This window comes from Corythoichthys intestinalis, chromosome 21 (genome assembly GCF_030265065.1).
Source record: "Corythoichthys intestinalis isolate RoL2023-P3 chromosome 21, ASM3026506v1, whole genome shotgun sequence".
NCBI classification, from domain to species: Eukaryota; Metazoa; Chordata; class Actinopteri; order Syngnathiformes; family Syngnathidae; genus Corythoichthys; species Corythoichthys intestinalis.
Genome location: NC_080415.1, coordinates 8590367 through 8615797, shown reverse-complemented (window position 1 = coordinate 8615797; position 25431 = coordinate 8590367). Strand labels below are relative to the sequence as shown.

The 25431-nt window shown below is 39.6% G+C and overlaps 1 protein-coding gene across 5 annotated transcripts in view; it reads right to left on the bottom strand.

The window, feature by feature from the left end:
* The window catches only part of mapk8b (mitogen-activated protein kinase 8b), a 51206-nt gene extending 33393 nt beyond the window's left edge, over positions 1–17813 (bottom strand). For all 5 annotated transcript variants that reach the window (XM_057826077.1, XM_057826081.1, XM_057826079.1 and 2 more), the window contains exon 1: positions 17543–17813. The gene's annotated coding sequence lies outside the window, so the exon portion shown is untranslated. The remainder of the gene's footprint in view (positions 1–17542) is intronic.
* Positions 17814–25431: the final 7618 nt, after the last annotated feature.

Here is a 25431-nt window from a genome sequence, read left to right as displayed (position 1 = left end):
AAATTATCTCACTTTTGAATGGATGTAAAAGATCTGAGCTGGACAAAAAGGGAGTTAGTAACATAAATCCAGATGATACTGAATGACATCGGTCCTAAGCATTCAGTAATGCACATGATAGTGTCATAATTATGATGGTCTGATGACACCACTGTCAAATAAAGTGGTACCTTCTAACCCAACTAAATCAACAAACAAGCTGCACTAGACTATAAGCCGCAGGCTTCAAAATGAGGGAAAAGAGTCTTACAGTCCGAAAATTACAGTAGTTTGAAAGGTGCTGATTAGAGGCGTGCAAAATTTCCAATTCTTAGATTATTCGCGATTTGGCAGTGGAAGATTCGAGAACGATTCACAAACATCCGAATTCCGATTATTGAATTATACCAGGCAAAGCGGAAATAAAACCCAGTCAGCACAGTCTTCGGGATGCAATGAGGAACGGACCGAGAGTAAATATCATGTGCAGCTAATGCCACTAGATAAAAAAAACAAAAAAAAACAATAATACCTGACTGCGGCAGTCAGCCGCTACAAACAGCGCCCAGTTGCTAAATGTTACAAACATACAGCTATGGTAGATATCACATATATCTAGAAGTAGATGCGAAATGACAGACGATGGCCGCGTTAGACCATGTACCAAGAACTAGATGCAAAATGACAGACTTTCCCACGCTAGTAAACAGGCGCCATCTTAAAGCAGTAGACTTCTCTGGAAGGCTCTGTTGTAGTGAACCTAATTACTTTTTATCTAAAATACCCCTAAATCGGCAAAATCTTGACTTGAATCCATCTTTAAATGATGAAACAGTTTTAAAACGTCGAAAGTAGACATAAGGGATTTTATGGAATAACGGGCGCAATTTTAACTTTAACGGTGGATTCACAACATTAAATTAATTGAATGTAGTTTAAAGCTGCTGATACAGAATGGAGACTTGAGTATTTTATTTACTGTTTTTAACAGGTAACTTGATACTAAAATAGTAGTTTGGTTTATTTAGCCTTAGAGGATTTTTGAACAATTTTGAAAGAAATATACACATTTAAAAAAAAAAAAAGGGGGGGGGGCATCAATAATCGATTTATATAATTGAATCGGAGGCTCTGAATCATTATCGTAATCGAATCGTTAGGTGCCAAAAGATTCCCACCTCTAGTGCTGATTCTGAAACCCCATGGGAGGGTACGTTTGTGGCAAACTCTGAACGGTGCTGGCGTCGCCATCCCAACACACGTTAGAAAAATAAAAAATGCAACACACGTCACGCCAGATGAAAAACCTTGATATGTGCGCTTGCTTGGAAGTTTGGGACACTGGAAAAAGGTCTCCCGCCACCAATAGCTAAGCTAAATGAGATCTCGACATACGTTTGTGTGGAACTGTAGTTCACAACATCAACAAAAAGAAAGAAAAAAAAAAAAAGAATTGTGATCGTGAATTTATTGTAAAAAAAAAAAAAATTGTGATATGATCTTCCACCCCTAAGATGCATAAAATATTTTTTCATTAATTTCACCTAAAAAATTAATTGGCAGGTTCATAACTAGGGGCGGCCCAACTGTTAAGATGTAAGAAATTAGAGCTGAAATGATTACTCGAATAAATCGAGTAACATTATTTTAAAAACTGATCGAGGCATTTTCTCCGAGGAATCTTTTTTTTTTTTTTTTTTTTTTTTTTGCTAGCTCTAAGCACAAGACGTTTTGCCCGGAAAACTTTTAATGCGGCACGACGCGCTGACGTCATGTGCGTACGAGAGAGGCGGCGGATATATTTGATTTCAACTAAGAGTGTGACAATATCTCGATACAGCAATATATAGTGATATTTTGCAACCCGATCGGTTATCGATATGCTCCCGCCAAGTATCGATACTTTTATTTGACATAATGGCCATACAATGGATAATGGATGCTGTAAACTGCTCAACGTTTGTTGAGCAATTCCTTTGGGTTCCACTTGGGGCGCTCAAGAGTGGCGGTGAAGGTAAAGTTCGCACAAATCGTCTAGAGAAGAAGAGAGGACGCTCCAAGTAGGATGAAAAAAATAAAAAAGGTTCGTGAGAACGGTGGAGGAAAAAGTGATAAAAATATTGCTACAAATCACACATGTGGACACACTTTAGATTTTACACCAACACGAAAGGAAGTAAGGTGAACCAATGCTTTTGGCAACAAAAGTCATATACAAAGAAAAGACCTACCAATTTTATCATTGCCCACTCCAAGCTCAACTGCTGACTGACACCTACAGCACTGTTAAATTTTTTAAAGATTTAAAACTTTAAAGAAATTAAGGGTGCCATTCATCATGATCTCTCCAAGAGACATCAGTGTTTGTGGTTTGATTCCTCTATATTTGCACAATTTGCAGTAGATTTATATTTTACAGCAATGTTGCACAGAAAACGTGTCACTGTTTAGTAAATGACTTAAACAGTATTTTTTCTATTTTGATTTTTTTTTTTCATTTCAACAGTTGTATCGTAAAATATCATGTATCAAATTTCTGACCAATATATCGATAATCACTGCATCGTGATATCGTGAGATAATCGTTATCGTAAGCCTTGTATCACGAATTGTATCGTATCGTGAGGTGCCCAGAGGTTCCCACTCCTAATTTCAATCATGTAAGAATAGAGAGGTAACGACAAAGAAGCTGACAAAAGCGAAGAGGAAGGCACCAAGGAAAAGCAGAAAATGTCAAAAGTGTGGGAGAATTTCAAGCTGGAGACCAAGGCGAACACCGTTTCATGTATTCACTGTAAAACAAAGATTGCATAAGACTACCCCCGCCCGTCCCCAGCTACCCGCGGCCCCGCCGACGGTTCCGTACCACCGGCTGGACCCCTGAAACCTGTGCCCGGCGCCACCGCGCAACCCAGCCCCCACGCCACCGAAGGGCCAGGCACCACGTTTACTCCGAGAGTGGAAGAGCGATACTCAGGACAAGGTGAAATTAAGTTAACGTAGCGCTAATAAATAAGATTAACGTTACTGTACCTTGCTAATGTAACGTAGATAGGTTTCTATTAATTATGACTCCTGTTGATGCGCAGCTAACGTGTCTTTCATACAGGCTTTATTTAATCTTTAAAAACACAGCGTTGTAGAGTGATGAGGGTGTAAAATGAAAACATAGTAAAGCTAACTGTCAATTTTAGCTCAGTAGTCTTTGAGGGATACAACACCAAGTAGCACTGGTGCCTAATGTGCTCCAACACAGCAGGTATCATACAATTATTTTGAACACTGCAAAAACTCAAAATCCTATCAGGACTTACAATTTAAACTTAAAACTTAACTGGAACTTAAAAATAGCATGATACAAATGAAAATTCAATTGAAACGCTAGGGAAAAACAACCAACTTTTAGGTGATGTGTGTTATCAAGCGTAATGACATTTTTAGATATATATATAAAAAAAAAAAAATCTATAAATCTGAGATGCAATTGTTGGCTGTTTTCAACAATGTACATCTAGGTTAAAGACATCGATTGTCTAACGGCGGTAACACACTAGAAACGTCAACGTCACATCAACGATCTCGCTGCGATTACGCTTCGAAACGCAGCCGTTAAAGTCAATCAGCCAATGCACACCAGTCGCAGTGCGGCCGCGTGTTGGACGCGTCCCAGAAGCGCTAAACGCGACGCACGCGAAAAGAACAGCAGAGTTTGTTTTTTTACGCGAGACGCGGCCCCCCTGCGTAAATACTACTAGGTAGGATCGGGCAGGCCGGAAGTCACTCGTGTAAAAATACGGTGGATCCGGTCGATTTTCAAAATAATATGCAATCGTAACTTACTATATAAATAAAATAAATTGAAATGAGCTAAAACACAAATAATACACAAATCCTGCTACACAATTAAATCTATTAATTTCTGCGTGGTGCTTTAACTTGAGAAAAAACATCAATAAAGCTTAGAAAAATGTTTATAAGAAAAAAAAAATGATTGAGGCATTTAATTTGTAAAATACATGTTAAAATCTTTGTCATCAGGATTGCTTTAGCACATTACTTCTTTTTTCTTCTTTCTTTCAAAAAGAAAGCTGGCCTATACGCGGGGTCTGAAAGGCAAAGTGTTGTTGTTTTATTACCTTTAAATACCCGCTATTCTCACGCGATCTTGCAATCCTCGCGTGAACCGATCGAGCCGCTCCATAGGCGTGCTGCTAGTGAAACGCGTCCTATTGGAAATTGTCGCCGAGCGTCACTGGTGCGTTATCGCGGCGGGATCGTTGACGCGAAGTTGACGTTTCTAGTGTGTTACCGGCGTAAGGGGCACTTTACATGGCGACTCTGCGACACAAAGACGCAATGACTGAGCGCGGACTTGCCTCGCGTGCATATGGTGCCGGCGAAGACGGAAGGCGAAAACGAAAAATTCTGAATCCTGCCTCCAAAGTGAAAGAATCCGATTGCGGGGGGCTGAGGGGGGCTTCCTCGGCATGCATATCAAAGGCCCCTGCCGCGCGAGACCGCGCCGTTAACGTCAGCACTCGTACACGTCACATTGGGCGTGCGCAGCGCTGCTACTAAACATTAAAAACAGCAAATATGGCAGAATGTCAGCTTTAATTTACTGTTTTAATAATATTTTTTAATTAAATATGAGGACAAAGCGGCATGGAAAATGAATGAATGAATGAATGTTGAACGTTTCAATTTTTGTGCCTGTTTGAACAAAAGAAAAATGACATCGCTTCGAATGGGCGGGCATATTTTTTTCCGGGCTGAGGGAGCTTGGTGGGGTCAAAGTGCATCATTCTCTGTCGCCCGGTAAATCTGCACTGCCCCTAGGGCTTGGCATGAATACTACATCGTTTTCATGCCGAATTGCGACATTGTTCAAATGGAGACGCAAATGCAAATGCAAAATTGAAATTGTTCGTATTCTCAGAGTCACCATGTAAACGGCCCCTAAGAATGGTTCAATACTACCGTAGTCGAAATGTGTTGTTATCTCATGCATATTTATAATTGCTCTTTACCCCCCCAAAAAATCAGTTTTATCCGATTACTCAATTAATCGATGGAATTTTCAGTAGAATACTCGATTACTAAAATATTCGATAGCTGCAGCCCTAAAAGAAATATAAAAAAATATTTTAATGAAGTTGTTTTATTTTATTTTATTTAGTGTGACCTACAACCACACATTCTTGAATACACAGATGGAAAGTAATGTTGCCAGAAAATAAAGGGGTTGAGCAGGAAGTAGCCTCTGCAACATCAAACAGCCATGACTACTGTGAATGCCCGAAATGTATCTAAAAGTTTAAAGCAATGGTGGAATGAAATAGGCAGTGGATGAGTAGAAGCAGAAAGCTGACTCTCAAACTGGCTCTGAAAGGAACACTCATTAGATGGATTAGGATCATTGTGTTGAAGAGAATGGCTCGACTACGATAGTTGGATGTTTCTCAGACCATGACTTGATGTGATCTGCATTTCCGTGACTAACAACCAACCCTTCCTTCAGCACCAATTAGTCTTCAAACATCCATTGCACTTTTTTTATTTATTGGTATCCATGGTCAGACTATTAACTGTTTTCATCTATGCGACTTTTGACTTGTCCAATTACAGGTCGCCACAGCAAGTCATTCACAATTGTGACAGTTTTTGGCGTGCCAAACACAACCCAACTTGCCCATTTAAAAAAAAAAATATATATATATATATATATATATATATATTATTATTGAAATCAGCAAGGGCTGGATGTTAGGTCAGGAATCAAACCTGCTTCATGCAGGAAATGCTGCAGCATATATCAATACATACCAGTAAATTTCCAGATGTAGGATTGTAAACTTGGTTTGTTCCAAACCTGGCCAGCATTACTTTAATCATGCAGACGAGAGTATATCAACATAACGACTAATATACTTTAAGACGTGTTGAGCTAATTGACTTTATTAATCTGGTAAAAAAAAAAAAATACCACAGACAGATTTGGAAAGTCCACAATTTCATCAGCAGGTATTTTACCTTGTAGGTATTTCATCATTATGCGGTTTAGGGATAAACCGGATTCCTTAATTTGGCAGTTGGATCAGAATCAAGCTTGGATTTTGCCATTCAGTGGTAGAAGTAACAAACAGGGTATGAATGAAGCCTTGTTTTTTAATTATGATGAAAAGGAATGCCTAAACAAAATTAAAATGCTCAATATGAACATTAAGCAAACTTAATCTGAATGATGATAGTTCCATATATTGTGTTTTCACGTGTCTGTTACTTGTTGTTTTTTGTTTGCCTTTTAAATTATAAGCTTTTGTTAAGTACTCAAAGACTAATTCACTGTTTTATTGTAAAAACTAAACTGGAAGATTGTCTGTTATCGGCCCAGTGAGTCTGTTTTAATTGCATTCATGCCATATTGTCTGTCTGCTCAAAATTCCACTTTAGACCTCCGGCTCAACTTTGCCTTCTCTTTTTCTTTGAACTCTTATCAGAACATCACCCACTCCCTCCTGATCGTCTGCAAAGGAGCCAACCAGCCCACAGGTACGCTCTGCTAGCTTTATGATGAGTCAATCACACAAAACCTCAAGACGCCACATCTCAAAGTCAAATGTGTCACATCATTATTTGAGTTTCCAAATGTTCTAATCATGTGCATGCCTGATATACCACCCATCAGGTATTTCGCGCACTAAAAAAATTAATGACCAAATGGTAGCAGTGGGGCTCAGAAATCAGCAAAATCGATTGAACTTAGGAAGACATCATCATTGTTTGCTAAAGGATGCTTCAGAAAACCAGACTTGAAAGAACAAACACCGCAATTGGTTGAGTGAAATAAGCAGCAAACAGGAACAAAAGGAGGACAGCGTTGTCCCGATTATATATTTTTGCACCCGAGTTCAAGTCACCTGATTGCCCTTGACTTTTTTAATTAATTATTTATCAATTTATTACAAAACTTTTTTGGGCGTGTTTCTTTTGTCAATATTCTTGTCCATGTTGATTATTTTGTTGCTTTGTAGCCATTAAATAAAATATGAAAAACACAATCTTTTTCCATCCAATTTCGAAATTATAAAAATGTTGTCTAGTACACGTTATCTTTGTACAGTAGTAAAGTTTGATGCTTTGTAGCCCTTATAGACAAGTTTCTGAGGTACTTCCGCTTTACTTCCTTATGTGTGAAAGCAACTTCCATTTTAGAATTTCTCAATCCAAAACAACACTGGAGCTGGAGTAACACATAGACATCATCAATATTGACGTGTAAATTCGTCATTCTTTGCGCGTCCTTCATTTAGTAATAGCCGAAGACGGCACACGCTCATGTCGAATTTAAGCTTGTATTTACTTATGATTGGATTTAACTACGAAAGTTGTACCGCATACAAACAGGAAGGATTGTCTCAGGAGTGATTTGTTCGAGGATTCAAGGTAAATATTATATTTTTCGTACCATGCATGCCTGATTGAAGCATTTATTCGCAGGAATTTTCTTCTTTGTTTACACATGGAGGCGGCTAACATTCGTAACCGGCTAGCCTCATAGTTTACTTTTAACCAAGAATCGTGACCACGTCCATACCTTACGTCCATATCTATAAAGAAATTAGGGATTTAAGCATTTATTCACAGGAATTTTCGCCACAAAAGTTGCGTTTACGCCAAGCGGCCGCTAGCCTCATCACTAACACAGTAGCATTGCACTTCATCAATATACCTAAAATAAACGCTTATTGAACGGTTTCTTTGCTTTAACCAAGAATCGAGACTGTTTTCGGTCCATATCTATGAAGAATTCGGGGATTTAAGCATTTATTCACAAGAATTTTCACCAGAAAAGCTCCTGTTACGCCAGGCGGCCGCTAGCCTCATTCACTAACAGTATATAGTGTATAATGATAATAAAGGGCTATTCTATTCTATAATAAGTTGTGATTGTATATAGAATTTATTAATAATCTATTTAAATATTATTTAGAATTGATTCTGCATGTTTTCCTCAAGTATTAAGTTTCTGATGTTAAATTGAGTGACTTATTAACTGTTGAAAACTTGCAGTAAATAAAAAAAAAAAAAATGTTGCTATTTTGGTCAAAAACGTATATGTTAAATATTGCAACTGATGCTGAAAATATAGGTGATTATCTCTGCATTTGGTGATTTTTGTGCATCTAGTGTAAAATTCAATTCAATTTATTCACACACACATTCATATTTACAAAGTGTACATCATATCCAAGTGCTGAGCCAAGATTATGTGTGAGTCAGGTCTCCCTAAGAAGCTACTAAAAGCTTAAAATCTGAGTCTTTTATATCCATTTTAAGTTGTGTTGTATAAAAAATAATTAAACAGGATTTTATAAGGGAACGACTTTGAATTTTTTGATGCCGCTGCTCATGGAGACTCGTATACGGCTAAGTTAGGAGCCTGTTTTGGTTTATGGTCAGTAGCAGCGCTTTGGTTTTGTAAATATTTGAATTTGAAGTTTTTAAAAATAGGCCCACTACGAATCGGCCCCGTTTCCTGTGTCATGTCAATAAGTTATGAAGTCTATGAGTAACATTACTCATCAATATCCCTTAAAAAGACAATTTGGAAATACCGCATCCATCTGCCATCATCACGAAAGGCGAGGAATACATGTTCATGATGGCCAGTGTGGAACCAAGCTCGTGCCACCACAAAGACCGGGTGTTTTTGTAGCCATGTTGCCGCTGTGTTATGGGAGGTATGTTCTTCTTATCCCTGCATTTTTATGTGTCCGGTGCTCAAAAAATACCAAAGCTAAACTCTTGTGCATGAAACGACTTGTTGCCTTTGATATTGTTATTACAATGATGATTGCAATTATGATGATCTTTAATATTATTTACTACAACTACTGTATCTGCTGCTAGCCTGTTGCTAATCAGTACGTGTAGAAGGCACAATTATAAATGCAAGTGGTACAAGTTTTTTGTTCGTTTGTTTACAGGTGGAAAACGCAGTTAGGCAAGGGAAGATAAGTTGATGTGCCACACAGCAACACTTACTGTACGTTGATGGACATATCGAGACTATGTTGTTCTACCCAGGGGCGGCCGAGAGGCTGGGGCTGGAGGCGATGGCTCGCCTCGCGGCGGACCATCAGCTCGATCCCGAGATCAAACTATGAGCTTTTTAACTGCAGGAACTTTAAGATACGCTATTGGAGTTGGAATTACAGAGGACAGCGGGAGAAAGCCTGTCTGAAAGCCGTAATGTTGGGTGAAAGTTTAGTGAGGCTCCGGAGCTCTGCTGTCTGATATCACATTCTCGTATGCTATTTTTACAATAATTGTATAAATTGCGAATGAACTGATTTTCATTCAAAATTGTATTTTTTTTAATGATGTTCAAAATAACAGTTAAAAAAAAACATCAGTAACCCAAACCTCCATCTCCTAATTTTTATCCCCCCCCCCATTTCCTCATATCTAAATGCAAAAGCTCAATTTTAACTACTTTAGGACATAACCAGGGGTGCACATAAGTGGTCCGCATGCGCGCATGCGCACTGGACGCAGACAAACGCGCTGGCCCTCAACGGGTTCCATACACTTTTGCGTACGGATGGCTGACCACTGTATTTGCGGCGGACACGAGAAAATCACTTCTCAAAATGTCAAAGAGGCGGGCCCCACTGAGTAATTATTTCTGTGTTCCCCTGCTCCCGTCAAAAGACAGACAGACGACAGAGATGTCACTGGAGCTACCGGGAAAAAAAGGACTTTTGCTGAAAAGTGGCTGCAGGAGGTACCATGGCTAGAAGCAAATGTTGCTCGCACGGAAATGTGGTGCAACATTTGCCGGGAGAATCCCAATGTCGTTAATAAGAGCAGCGCATTTTATGTAGGGTCAAAGAATTTTAGCCATCCAAACTTTGAATAGCACGAAAAAAAACAGCATGTGGCAATTAAGCAAACTATCGATGTCACACAGGACCCCACTCGCCCTATGGACAAGTGGCGGAAAAAAGTTATTGAAGAACAGCACCATGCACTGACAAACGTGTTTTTGCTCGCATTTCACAAAGCTAAACATGCACGTTCAATGAGCTCTTATGATGAGGACATCTCACTTTTACAAAGGCTTGGAGCTAATGTGGGAGCCGCATATGAATGCCCTTTATTTTGAATTAGTGCTTTTATGTTTATTTCTTTACATTTCACTTCAAAGTAATGGCACTTTTTTTGTGCCAGTTGATGTTAATCAAGCGTTAATTGTTTATATAATTAATTAAAGGTAATTGGCTCTAAGTAAAGCTTGTCATAATTTTATCGCATCAGGCGGGTCGGCTCTCAAGCTCAATGAGGACCAAGTCACATCTCCAGGTCCTCCTATGAGAACCTGGGCAAAAAAAATATGTGCACCCCTGGACATAACGTAAGATCACAGAATTGAAGGTAATATAAACACTGACTTATTATTTTAATAATAAAGCTATAATTAGCATATAGGTACAAAATGACTCCTACATTAAATGAAATGGAATATATTTTAAAACATAATGCAAACATTGACTTTTTTAAAATACATGGAAATAAATATGTAGCCTAACATAAATGAACAAAAATAAGTCCAATTGTGCACAATTGCACATTAACAGGTAAGATGCTCTGAACCGCTGCAAATAAGCCTCATCAACTCTCCTTTCTCCTAAAAGATCTGATCAATTATCTGTTGCATTGTCCTGTTTTTACTGCATTAATTGAACAACTTGTCAATTAGTTTTCTGGTTTGTTCTTTTTTTCATTTTGTTTTTCCAGGAAACATGTTAATTTGAACCAATCAGCGCTTACTATCCAGGCTGATCACATGTCAGTCTGTCAGCCAATAGCGTACCGCACAAATGCTATTTTTAGACCGTGACATCGCGTCGTTAAGCGAAAGTAGGAAATTATAGACACACCCTCGCGTACAAACCATTATATTTCTGCTAGTTTTGTCCAGTAATCTTTCAAAAACGAACATGCTGACCAAACACTGCTACTATGGAACTTGTAGAAACGACTCTAGACATTACGACCGTCCACATATGAAAGACGGTTTCCCGAAACCAAAGACTCAAAGGAAAAAATGTGAACAATGGATTAGCTTGTGCGGATGTCCGAAAGACCAATTTAACGACAGCATCATTCACTCTCATATGCAGTAAAAGTTTTGTTGGGAGTCATGGTCCTACAAAATGACGATCCCGACACATTGCCTGCCAAAGCGTCCCTGGAAGAGGTAAGCCATTTTGATATATTTACTTATTTTTTGGCGTTTTGCCGTGCTGCTTCTGTCTGACAATGAACAACCTGAAAAAAATTAAAGTGGTATCTGACTGCCACCATTGTTACCTTTTCTGTTGTAAAGAAACAACTTTAGTAAGAGGGAAATGTAAATAAATTAATAGAATTAAGATTTGTTATTAATAAAAACGTTTAAAGTGTTCGTTCGCTGTCACTGAGTAGCATTTGTGATCACTACACAAAACAAACAATATAAATTAACCCCAAGAACGGTCAGAGACGTACGACAACTAGAGGATATAATATATAAGAAAGACAGGGCATATGGTTGTAAAGGATAGATTGTTGAAACAGGAGAACGTCATTGTCAGTGGCGTAAGGAAAAAGGTGTGGATCAGCTCGGCTCTTTTGCAGCCCTCGACACTCAAGCCATCTCTTTAACTGTACATTTGTATGGTTTTCCCTGTCTTTATCAGTTAATTTGGCACCAGTGACATCCTTTTCGGAGGGAATTGGTAGGTTTAGCTCTGTAAACATCTCCTCCGTACACTATTTGCACTCATTTACTATTGGGGACAAACGGTAGCGTGTCCCCCCTTAGCAACAGTTGCTAACATCATGAATATTAATGAGCGGAAGTGACGTGTAGCGTCGACGCGACTCAGATACACTGCTGGGCAGAACTCCATACATAATTAATATCAGTGGAAATGGATGACGCTACAAAAGCACTTTATTAGGCTTGTTGTTAAACCTAGTGTATGCAAATAAGATTAGATTACATAAGTAGATTGTTTTGTTTTTGAAGATGTGTGTGTGGCAGACCTGGCAGGTTTGTTTTAACATGGGGTTTTAGCAGCTGCAGTCTTATTTTCAGGATCAAAGCACCGTTCCAGCCCCAAATCTTTTACTGGTACAGCTTATCAGAACGTTTGGGCCCACTTTCACCCCTGGTTAAACCTCCATTTACTACAGGGGGTAGACGGGCTTTATAATTTTTGTAGTGGAGTTGACATCGGCTAATCACCTCTTTGATATTATTCTCACCTAATTGCACACGGCAATTTAAAGGTGCCAGCTTCTCACTGTGTCAAAGAATTGCCAAAGCAACATGCGAAACGCTTTGGTAGGTTAAAATTCTTCCTTCTAGTGAGTCCGCCTATACCAAGACAGATGGGAAATACTAAGAAGTATATCAACATCAAAACTCAGAACAGGAGTGTGTTATCAAAAAACAGAAGATTTTCTATTGCTGTTCATGTTGGTACATGAATTTGTATCGGCAAAAATTATGTGTGGAATGTAACGACTCAAATTGAATGATGAGTACATTCCAGGAATCATGACTGAGTGTCGGGAGGGATACAGCTGAGGGCCTTCATTTAATCAATGGCTCCATAACAAGGGAAAATAATGTATGCAACCCATGGAGAAGGGTTACGGACCACTACAACAACCCAACAAAACCAAACACTAACTCATTGTGGCGTGGCCATTTCCCCATTCTAATTTTAATACTGTATATGTAGCAAATAATTGATCAGGATCGATATATCTATACGTCAAGCACAATTGAATTGACATCAATGCAAATGCAAAATATTGCATCGATTTGTGGCGATCTAACCAAACAATATTTTTTTTTTTTTTTGCACATTACATGCACATTACGTTCAATATTCTTTTGCCTTATCTGGACTGTAATAAACTGCTCGAAGAGTCGAAAACCAAATTGGACTCTGAAGGGACTGTTGAAAATGTTCCACACTAATCACTTTCTATCAGCACCATGTTAAATAGCAGCTGATCACTGTGATCGAACTAAAATGGGGCTGCAGCTATCAATTATTTTAGTAGTCAATTAATCTATCAACTAGTTACCGTAGTTAGACTAATTGGATTCGAAACATTTAATGCGTTGCAGAATAGATTTTAGGACATGTCAAACAAATGCTTGCTAAGATTACACTTTCAAAAGAATACAAAATAAAATTCCCAAATGTTTCTTCAAACTATGCAGAATAGCACTTTCATTTAAAAATAAATTAAAATACCTGAGCTTCGCCTCAAATGGTATCAAAAAATATAAATAAATGAGAATCTAAGTACAACAAGAGAACAACTGGCTAACTTGCATCGCAAAAGTCAGCTAGCTTAAATGCTGTAAAATGCTCACGTTTTTACAGTGCTTTTAACAAATCTTTCAAACACATATCTCATCAATAAAACTAAATGAAATCACTTTCAAAATAAACCATTGCAATACCACTCTAATTAAACTAATACAGTGGTATGAAAAAGTATCTGAACCTTTTCAAAATTTCTCACATTTCTGCATAAAATCACCATCAAATGTGATCTGATCTTTGTCAAAATCACACAGATCTAAAAACAGTATGCTTTAACCAAAACCACCCAAAAATGTATATGTTTTTGTAGTATAATGAGGTTAGCATGCAAACAACGACAGGAGGAGGAAAAGTAAGTAATTGAACCCTCTGCCTAAGGAGACTTAAAGTGCTTGTGACACGAAAAAGCATGTTTATTTCATAATACACGCGGTATTTTATGCTCCTGAATGATATGGACCGCTTGGATGTGTGTGGAAGCGATCGCTATATTTATTTAGTTTTTTGAATCCCGCGCCAGGAAAATGAGTGACTTCCGGCTTCGGTCTCGCATTGAGGAGGAGGGCGCTGTGACGTGTACGGTAGAAGACGTCCTCTTCACGCTACAGTGTACTGTTGTGTATGAGGACGAAGGATTCAGCTGATTTTGCGGATTAATACTTTTATTTTTTGCATCACGCCAGCCAAACGGCTGCAGAAAAATCATTCTGTATGCGGGAGAGGCGTATGCGCCTTTTTGGAGTTTCAAAAGGTTCCCATTCACCGTGGATATTTACTGTGGGACTGTTGGACTTACAAGGAAGTGAGTAAACATCTTGTTTTGTATTATGTCAAATACGAATACAGTGATTACAAAGTAAACACTATAAAATTCCTTTAAATAAAGGACTACTTACGTTTGATCATTGATAGGCATGTAAAAAGCTATCCTCACGCTCATTAGCAGTTAGCTGTTAGCACGTTAGCTACACAACAATTCCAGCCACCCTCCTCCAGGGAATGAACTGTAAATTGCTCTCCGCCGGGCGGTTTGCCGATCCGCAAAGAAACTCGACAACCGGGTCGTCATGTCAAATAATGCAGGCTAGTTATGTGTGATTTTCCACTTCGAAGACTTTGAAACATCCCTCGGTTCGGGTTAGCATGTCGGCTAGCTGTCACTCCTTCTGGTCTGATTACATTCTCCGAAGCCGGGGAAGGGAAATGACATATGTCCGATTTAGGTGTCATAAAATATCGTTCGGCAGGTGTGACAGTAAAGGTAAAGTCGACTGTTTTGACCATTATGGAGTAATTTTGCCATGTCGTCTTGAATAAATGGATTTTTATTATTTTATATTCCATTTAGCACAAGTTATTTGTCATGGCCATGCCATTTATTTAGCAATTGGGGAAAGTACTTGGGTAAAAAGAATATCCTGTAAAAATATTGAAGTAAAGAGACAAAAACAATGACATTTTGCCGCTCTCTTCGTCGCGTTTTCCTCATTGTGAATAGTTCCCCCTCGACGGGCTGACTGGTCCTTCTCAAGCCATTTATATAGCTATTGGGGAAAAATACTTTGATAAAAAGAATATCCTGTAAAAATATTGAAGTAAAGAGACAGAAACAATGACATTTTGCTGCTCTCTTCGTCGCGTTTTCCTCATTGTGAATAGTTCCCCCTCGACGGGCTGACTGGTCCTTCTCAAGCCATTTATATAGCTATTGGGGAAAATACTTGGATAAAAAGAATATCCTGTAAAAATATTGGGAGTAGAGAGACTGAAACAATGACATTTTGCAGCTCTCTTCGTCTCGTTTTCCTCGTTCTGAACAATTCCCCCTCAATGGGCTGAATAGTAAAACCGATGAGCCTAGTCTACCGCTGACGTCATCCACCTGTTGGGGACGCTAAAGCCCTATAATTGTAGGCGTGGCTAACCGGCAGATTAAAAGACTAATTTCTCGTCATCTGCGCTTTGCTAAATTGTTGTATATGGTCGAATCGTCTCAAAATATGATTCTAATTCACATAATAATGCCATTTAAGACTTTTTTTCTGGTGTCGTAAGCTCTTTAAAGACCAATTGAAACCGATTTTTACCAAACAATTCAAGTCAGGTGTGTGCCTAATCACTGATGCATGGTTTGAAGCTGCCCTACCCACTATAAAACACACACCTGGTAAGAACTGTCTTGATTAGAAGGATTGTCTGAGGTGCATCATGGCTCAGTCAAAAGAGCTGTCTGAAGACCTGCGATCAACAATTGTTGATTTGTATAAAGCTGGGAAAGAATACAAAACCATCTCTAAAAGTCTGGATGTTCATCAATCGACAGTCAGAGTTGTTGTCTACAAATGTAGAGTTTGGCACTGTTGCTTTTCTCCCAAGGAGTGGCCGTCCACCAAATATGACGCCAAGAGTTCAGCGCAGAATACTTAGAGAGGTAAAAAAGAACCCTAGAGTGTCTGATAAAACCTACAGAAATCACTGACACAGTCCAATATCTCTGCGCACACATCAACTATATGTACAACTATGGCCAAGAACGGTGTTCATGGCAGAACTCCACGGAGGAAGCCACTGCTGTCCGAAAAAAAAACATTGTTGCTCGTTTAATGTTCGCAAAAAGGTATTTGGACACTCCTCAGACGTTTTGGCAAAATATTTTGTGGTTTGACGAAACCAAAGTTGAATTGTTTGGGAGTAACACATAATGTCATGTGTGAAGGAAAAATGGAACAGCTCACCAACATCAATACCTCATCCCCACCGTGAAGCATGGTGGAGGGAGCATCATGATTTGAGGCTGTTTTGCTACCTCGGGGCCTGGACAACTTGCAATTATTAGTGGAAGAATGAATTCAAACGTTTATCAGGATGTTTTGCAGAAAAACCGAAGGCCGTCTGTCAGACAGTTGAAGCAAAAAAGAGAATGGATGCTGCAACAAGACAATAATCCAAAACACAAAAGTAAATCAACTTCGGAATGGTTTCAGAAGAACAAAATACACGTTCTGGAGAGGCCAAAACAGAGTCCTGACTTGAACCCCATTGAGATGGTGTGGCATGACCTAAAGACAGCGATACATGCCAGACATCCCAGGAATCTGACTGAACTACAGCATTTTTGTAGAGAAGAATGGGCCAAGATTAGTCCTGATCGATGTGCCAGAGTGATCTGCAGCAACAGGATGGTTCACTTACTTATTTTTAGCCCTTTTGTCATTGTTTGCAGACTACCCTCATTAAAATATGAAAACCTATATATGTTTGGGTGGTTTTAGTTACAGCTAACACTTTTTTTTATCTGTGTGATTTTAACAAAGATCAGATCACATTGATTGTTATTTTATGCAGAAATGTGAGAAATTCCAAAAGGTTCAGATACTTTTTCATACCACTGTACAGGGCAGTGTATCCACCCAAATTAACAGCACCAAATGCAAACACTTTCAAAACAAACCATTGCAACGCCACTCTAATTAAACAAATACTGTACTCAAAGCAACAAATTTGACTAAAAGCGTTTTTTCCTAATCAAATTACTCGAGTAAATCGATTACTCATTGGAGCACTAATCTCAAAATCACCAAACCCTAAATTACGGGTTCGATTCCTGGCTACACCTGCCTACTGTCAAAGTGTCCTTGGGCAAAGACACTGAACCCTACTATACATACACATACACACACATATATATTATATATATATACACACATTCTATATACTATCTACTTCACAAATTAAAAATTGGAAAATTGAGAACTTTTTGCCCTTCTTTAAAAATAACCATCTTGACCATTTAGTGCACAGCATGCAAAAACTACCAGTGGGTGAATTTGTTTACACGGGCAGGTCTTTTGTATGCAGTAGTCTATAGTGTATCGCTGCATTTGTTAAACACACACGGGATAATGCTCATACTTTATGGTAAGAATGCAACCTAAACGGGAAAACAGTACTGTAGTATGTTTGAGTATCTGCTCAGCCTGGTTGCCAAGTACCAGTTAGGCCAGACCTGTCCTATCTGCCGTAGCGGCGTGTGGAAGCAAACACCTATTCACGGTTCCAAACGTGACCCAAATTTGGCAGTAGCCATCCCCACCTACCAACTGTTGACAATAACGACAGCAACACGTTTAATCAGGATGAAAAACAATAGACGTCGAGCTCACCCCTCTCCTGATGATTCCAACAGTGTCCACCCGCAGTCGCAGCCGCTCGCTGCCCGCCGTACACCGAAACTGGGCGGTTGTGCAGACAAAACAACGCCTAATTCCTTCTTCGAGACACCCCGATAGCCCTCAGACTAACAGGCCGGGATCCCGGCAATATGCAAGTGTGGCTTCGTCGTAACCTAATCTTTCAGCTTCCGTGACACAGGCAGTTTCTGCCATTTCATACCGACGTCGGCGGAACCTTGCGACGTTTCCTCAGCTGCACAATGAGAAGCTAGAGGGGACGTTCAAGACCTGCTGCGCGGTTTTATGCTACCGGTGGAAACGACGATTACGCAATATTTTGCAACAAAGCTGCATTCAAGAGCGCGATGCGTTTATTAACAGCGGTAGCCCTCTGGTTAATTATTTAACCACACATGAATAGATATATTTATATATTCATTCATTTATTGTTTAATTTTGGCACTCCTGTGATTCCATACACGTGGACGTTGCAACTTACCTATAAAATATATTCAGCTACTTTTTTTTTTTTTTCAAATGTATCCAACCATCCACCCATCTTTATAAAATAACAATAATTATGGCAAATACAGTCACAAGAAAACGTATACAGTGTTGGCCAAAAATATTGGCACCCCAGCATTCTGTCTTATAATGCTCAATTTATCCCAGAAAATGATTGCAATTTTAAATGCTTTGGTAGTAATATCTTCATTTATTTTGCTTGCTATGAAAAAACACGAAAGAGAATGGCAAAACAAATTAAATTATGATCATTTAAAAAAAAAAAAATCCAAAAATGGGCCGGACAAAAGTATTGGCACCCTTTGAAAAATCATGTGATGCTTCTCTAATATGTGTAATTAAGAGCACCTGTTACTTACCAGTGTTTTTAAGCTTACTTTTAAAAAGTAATTAATTACAGTTACAAATTACTTACTGAGTTAGTAACTCAATTACCTGAATGTAAGAGTAATTAGTTACTTGGCAAAGTAACTGGTGTTACTTTTCATGTTTTTTTTTTTTTTCATTCCCAAAAAAAAAAACAAAAAAAAAACATAGGTCACATTACATAAAGTTCAAAGGTTTTTTGGGCACAATCGGCACTAGCCCAGTTCTTTACCCTAAACTTAACTAAACACAGAGCTATTGCGGATATTGCGATAACTAGATAGTAAACTTTGCTATGTTTGGAAGTCAATTAATATTGTGAATCAACAGTTAAAGTTGTTAAAATTGCTCCTGTTATTGCATTGTTCCCGTCTGTCTACTTTTGACATGTGAAAGTTTTAAAACCGTTTCCTCGTTTAAAGGTAGATTCAAGTCAAGATTTCAAGATTTTGCCCATTTAGAAGTATTTTAGATAAAAAATTACATATGTTCGCTAGAAAGGTTGGCTACAACAGAGCCTTCCTGAGAAGTCTACTGCTTTAAGATGGCGGCTGTTTACTAACGCCGGCGAGTCTATCATTTCGCATCGAGTTCTCTATACATGTGATATCTATCGTAGCATCATGTGGGCGTAGATTGTAGGCTATCGGCTACAGTCAGGTCTTAGTGGAGCCACCCAGAGCACCCCGTTTGCAACAGCATCACAACTTACCCCCCCCCCTCTACATGAGTCTGCTAGTGTTGTATCGGTCGCGAACGATTCGTTCTTTTTGAACGAATTGTTTGGGTGAACGAGACCGCACTAATCACCATCTGCACTGATTCGTTCTATGAAGTTGGTGCTTGTTCACTGCGTGGGAGGGCGTTGAGCAAGCGGCAGCGTCTTCTGACATCGCACACGACCAATCAGACGCCAGCCTCATCGCGGGCAGGGGAGGGACCGGAAACAGAATCAGGGCGTATGTCACTCACTTCCACGTATGGCCAATGAGCAGCCAGCGTGCAGGCAGGGGGGCAAGACTGAGTTTTGTCACTTCCCGTTCAGTGACTCGGTCCTCCGGTTCCTGACCTAGCTTGCTGCTAACTTGACTTTCCAGTAATGACTATGCGGTGAACGAATCAAAAAATGAAAGGAAAGGACTTTGTCACATATTTGTTAACGTGGAGCCTAACAAATGCAGTTCAAAATGACAAAAACACCACACAAATCTAGCGAGCATGGTTTAGTGTACTCTCAACAGACTCGCGACTACCTATTACGACATACTATCAAATTTACAGTAATTTAAAACACGGGTAGCTACGAGGCAAGTAAAAGCTGAGCTGCGGTCGCGTGACGGCAATGAAGGGGCCAAAGAACTGTCACTATAAGGAGGCTTCGTGGCAGCGATATTTACCTCATATGTGCACAGAAAAAAAGAATATTTAGTATGATCACCATAATACTGATTTGCAATGAAACGGTATATACTTGTCCATTTTTTCCAAGTGTTTTATTTATTTTTTTTTTTCCGGGTCAGGTATTGGTTGGTTTGACAAATTATGTCAATCCGTCCATCATGTGCTACTCAAGCGCCCCAAAACAACGCACATGGACACGGGAGATGTCGCAATATGTCTACATTTTTCTTAACAGGATAATGAGAGTAGAAAGGCGATATCGTAAAGAGCAAACAATTATTTCTCGTCAGCATTAGTGACGGGATCTGTCGTTCACTTGAGTAAACGAATCCATTCCGGTTCGTTCAGTAAAACGATTCGTTCAAACGAATCGTTCAACGAATCGTTCGCCCCCCTCATCTCCCTCCCCACCCAAATGAATCGTTCGGTTAGTGAACGGGAAGTGACGTTGCCGAACGAATCACCAAAGACCGCTTCGCAGTATAACTGAACGGGAAGTGACATAGCTTGGTCCCTCCCTCTCTTGCACATTGACCACTCGTCGTAGTTTCAGAAATGAGTGACAGGCGATATCATTCTGCTCTCAGAGACAGCCTCGTCTCCCTCCCGCTGCTGCAAAAGCGAGGGAGAACTTCCGCGTCGTCTGTCCTAGTTCTATGGGCTCAAAGTCATGGCTCGTGCTTGCATTTCGAATTAGGACACGGTTAAACATTTTCCTTTTGAGGGGGAAGTCGGGGTTTGGGGTCGGGGGCGCACGGACTTTCTTTAGCATGATCTTGCTCACATATACAATGCTGCTGCTAACAGCCAACGCGGCATGCCTGCTGTCACGAAAATAAAAATAAATCGAAAGTTTAATTTCTAATTATGGAACGGCCAACACATCATATTAAGCTCTCGCTCTGTTGTATTTTTGTTTTTTATTATTAAGATGATCGTTTTGAATTTTTGCACTGGTATTAATAAATAAAATAATCCGGTCAGCTCCCCTGTCGTCCCCGCATCTCAGATCGTCAAATGCTGACGAGAAATAATTGTTTGCTTTATGATTTCGCCTTTCTACTCTCATTAGTCTGTTAAGAAAAATGTAGACATATTGCGACATCTCCCGTGTCCGCGCGCTTTGTTTTTGGGGCGCTTGAGTAGCACATGATGGACGGATTGACATAATTTGTCAAACCAACCGACACCCTCTGACACGGAAAAAAAAAAAAAAAAAAAAACACTCGGAAAAAATTGACATGTATATACAGTTTCATTGCAAATCAGTATTATGGTGATCATACTAAATATTATTTTTTTTCTGTGCACATATGAGGTACATATCGCTGCCATGAAGCCTCCATATAGTGACAGTTCTCTGCCCGCTTCACTGCCGTCACGCGACCGCAGCTCAGGTTTTGCTTGCCTCGTAGCTACGCGTTTTAAATTACTGTAAATTTGATAGTATATCGTCATAGGCACAGTCCCGAGTCTGTTGAGAAAAGTAGAACACTAAACCATGCTCGCTAGATTTGTGTGGTGTTTTTGTCTTTTTGAGCAGCATTTGATAGGCTCCACGTTAACAAATATGTGACAAAGTCGTTTCCTTTCATTTTATGACTCGTTCACCGCATAGTCATTACTGGAAAGTCAAGTTAGCAGCAAGCTAGGTCAGGAACCGGAGGACCGAATCACTGAACGGGAAGTGACAAAACTCAGTCTTTCCCCCCTGCCTGCACGCTGGCTGCTTATTGGCCACACGTGGAAATGAGTGACATACGCCATGATTCTGTTTCCGCTCCCTCCCCTGCCCGCGATGAGGCTGGCGTCTGATTGGTCGTGTGCGATGTCAGAAGACGCTGCCGCTTGCTCAACGCCCTCCCACGCAGCGAACAAGCGCCACCAACTTCATAGAACGAATCAGTGCAGATGGTGATTAGTTCGGTCTCGTTCACCCAAACAATTCGTTCAAAAAGAACGAATCGTTCGCGACCGATACAACACTAGTCAGCATTTGACGATCTGAGATGCGGGGACGACAGGGGAGCTGACCGGATTATTTTATTTATTAATACCAGTGCAAAAATTCAATACGATCACCATAATACTGATTTGCAATGAAACTGTATATACATGTCAATTTTTTCCGAGTGTTTTATTTTTTTTTTTTTCGTGTCAGAGCGTGTCGGTTGGTTTGACAAATTATGTCAATCCGTCCATCATGCGCTACTCAAGCGCCCCAAAACAACGCACGCGGACACGGGAGATGTCGCAATATGTCTACATTTTTCTTAACAGACTAATGAGGGTAGAAAGGCGACATTGTAAAGAGCAAACAATCATTTCTCGTCAGCATTTGACGATCTGAGATGCGGGGACGACAGGGGAGCTGACCGGATTATTTTATTTATTAATACCAGTGCAAAAATTCAATACGATCATCTTAATATAGATTTGCAATTAAACTGTCAAATATCAAAATGTAGTATTGTCTTTATTTCAGAGCAGCACATTCGACAACTAGCTATTTACACTTATAGTTTTAACAGTAGTAACTAAAAATAATAGTGATGAGCATAAAAACAAAAATACAACAGAGCGAGAGGTAAATATGGTGTGTTGGTCGTTCCATATTTAGAAATTAAACTTTTGATTTATTTTTATTTTCGTGACAGCAAGCATGCTGCGTTGGCTGGTAGCAGGCTAGCAGCAGCATTGTATATGTGATCAAAAACATGCTAAAGAAAGTCCGTGCGCCCCCGACCCCAAACCCCCACTCCCCCCACAAAAGGAAAATGTTTAACCGTGTCCTAAATCGAAATGCAAGCACGAGCCATGACTTTGAGCCCATAGAACTAGGACAGACGACGCGGAAGTTCTCCCTCGCTTTTGCAGCAGCGGGAGGGAGACGAGGCTGTCTGTGAAAGCAGAATGATATTGCCTGTCACTCATTACTGAAACTACGACAAGCGGTCAATGAGGAGCCTGTGTGCAAGAGAGAGGGAGGGACCAAGAATGTCACTTCCCGTTCAGTTATACTGCGAAGCGGTCTTTGGTGATTCGTTCGGCAACGTCACTTCCCGTTCACTAACCGAACGATTCATTTGGGCGGGGAGGGAGATGAGGGGGGCGAACGATTCGTTGAACGATTCGTTTGAACGAATCTATTTACTGAACGATCCGGAATGGATTCGTTTACTCAAGTGAACGACAGATCCCGTCACTAGAGTCTGCGTCTCGCGTCATTCAACCAACGTAGTAACGCATAGTAACACACACCTTTACATGGTAACAGCGTTGCAAAGATGAGAGAAGTAATTAGATTACTCACTACTGAAAAACATAACGCCATTAGTAACGCCATTATACTCTTAACACCGTTATTAACAACACTGCCTGTTGCACATAACAGGTGGTGGCAATAACGAGATCACACTTGCAGCGACTTAAAATGGATTAAAGTTGACTCAACCTCTGTCCTGTGTCCTTGTGTATACCACATTGAGCATGGAGAAAAGACAGAAGACCAAAGAACTGTCTGAGGACTTGAGAAGCGAAATTGTGAAGAAGCATGGACAATCTCAAGGCTACAAGTCCATCTCCAAAGACCTGAATGCTGCTGTGTCTCCCATGCGCAGTGTCATCAATAAGCGTAAAGCCCATGGCACTGTGGCTAACTTCCATAGATGTGCACAGAAAAGAAAAAATGACGAGAGATTTCAATGAAAGATTGTGCGGATGGTGGATATAGAACCTTGACTGTTTATGGATACTGGAAGCGGTTGTTCGCAGTTAGTTTGTCTAACGGTTGTGCTACCAAGTACACTCAAATAAATGGGGTGTTGAACTGACATTAAAAAATTATGGAAAGAATTTGCACCTTATAATATTGCTTTCCTTCAGCATTTAGCAATTGTGTCCTTTTAACATAAAGCACACATGTCTAGCCAATATTAGGCACTCATGTTGCGAGAACATAAAGCACTCTTGTTGAGCCTACATAAGGCACTCATGTTCACCTCAAAATACATGTTGAACCGACGTTAAAGAAATAAATAATTTGATTAAATTGCTCTCCGTCAGTATTTAGCAATTGTGTTCTTTTAACATAAAGCACACGTTGACAACATAAGGCACAACTAGGGCTGTCAAATTTATCGCGTTAACGGGCGGTAATTAATCTTTTTAATTAATCACGTTAAAATATTTAACGGATGCACGGAACGACCCACTCACGCATTGCCGCAAACAGACTACAATGGCAACGTTCTACGTATATACAGAGCTAAGAGACAGTAACAGGTGAGTGGAGTGGATACAGGCATTCATTTAGACCGTGGTTTTAAGTGCGTAAAGCTTTGACATTTCTTCCAAAACAATTATAACTATTGAGGCAAGCAAAGTGGGAAAGAATGACAGGAGCTGGTCTTTTTCTTAACACCCTGCATTGTACACAACACAGATAGATTATATTATATTAGATATATTATTTACAGCCGCCACACACAGTCATGGTTACCCACTTCCCATCATGCATTTGGGCAGAACAGTTTTGTCACTACATTATCATTTACTGAAAGCTCAACACATACACTAGATGGCAATATTTAGTCACAATTTACAAACTCACATTTATCCTTTAAGAATCTATCCGTGGATCCCTTTCACAGAAAGAATGTTAATAATTTTAATGCAATCTTGTGGATTTATTGTTATAATAAACAAATACAGTACCTATGTACAGTATGTTGAATGTATATATCCGTCTTGTCTTATCTTTCCATTTCAACAATACTTTACAGAAAAATATGGCATATTTTAGAGATGGTTTGAATTGCGATTAATTACGATGAATTAATTTCTAAGCTGTGATTAACTCGATTAAAAATTTTAATCGTTTGACAGCCCTAATTTTAACGTAAATGGCCGTCAATGGCATAAATGTATATATGCCTCAATGGAATCCAGTACATTGGCATCAATAGTAGCGACATTCATGACAGTCAATGGCATGGACGTACATAGTTGTCAGTGGCATTGACTTACTTAGGCGCCACTTCAATGTCAATGGGCTGTAATGGTAAGTGGTCAAAAATCACAACCACCTATGTTTTCCTGTCATTGAAAATGGAGGGAAAATGTTTGCCATTAAAAATGAATGGAATTCCGGTCATTTTGATATTTAAACTAGTGTTGCACCGATAACATTTTTTGGGCCCGATACCGATACAGATACAGTGCCTTGCAAAAGTATTTGGCCCCCTTGAATCTTTCAGGCTTCAAACATAAAGATATGAAATTTATTTTTTTTGTCAAGAATCAACAACAAGTGGGACACAATCGTGAAGTGGAACAACATTTATTGGATCATTTAAACTTTTTTAACAAATAAAAAACTGAAAAGTGGGGCGTGCAATATTATTCGGCCCCTTTACTTTCAGTGCAGCAAACTCACTCCAGAAGTTCAGTGAGGATCTCTGAATGATCCAATGTTGTCCTAAAAGACCGATGATGATAAATAGAATCCACCTGTGTGTAATCAAGTCTCCGTATAAATGCACCTGCTCTGTGATAGTCTCAGGGTTCTGTTTAAAGTGCAGAGAGCA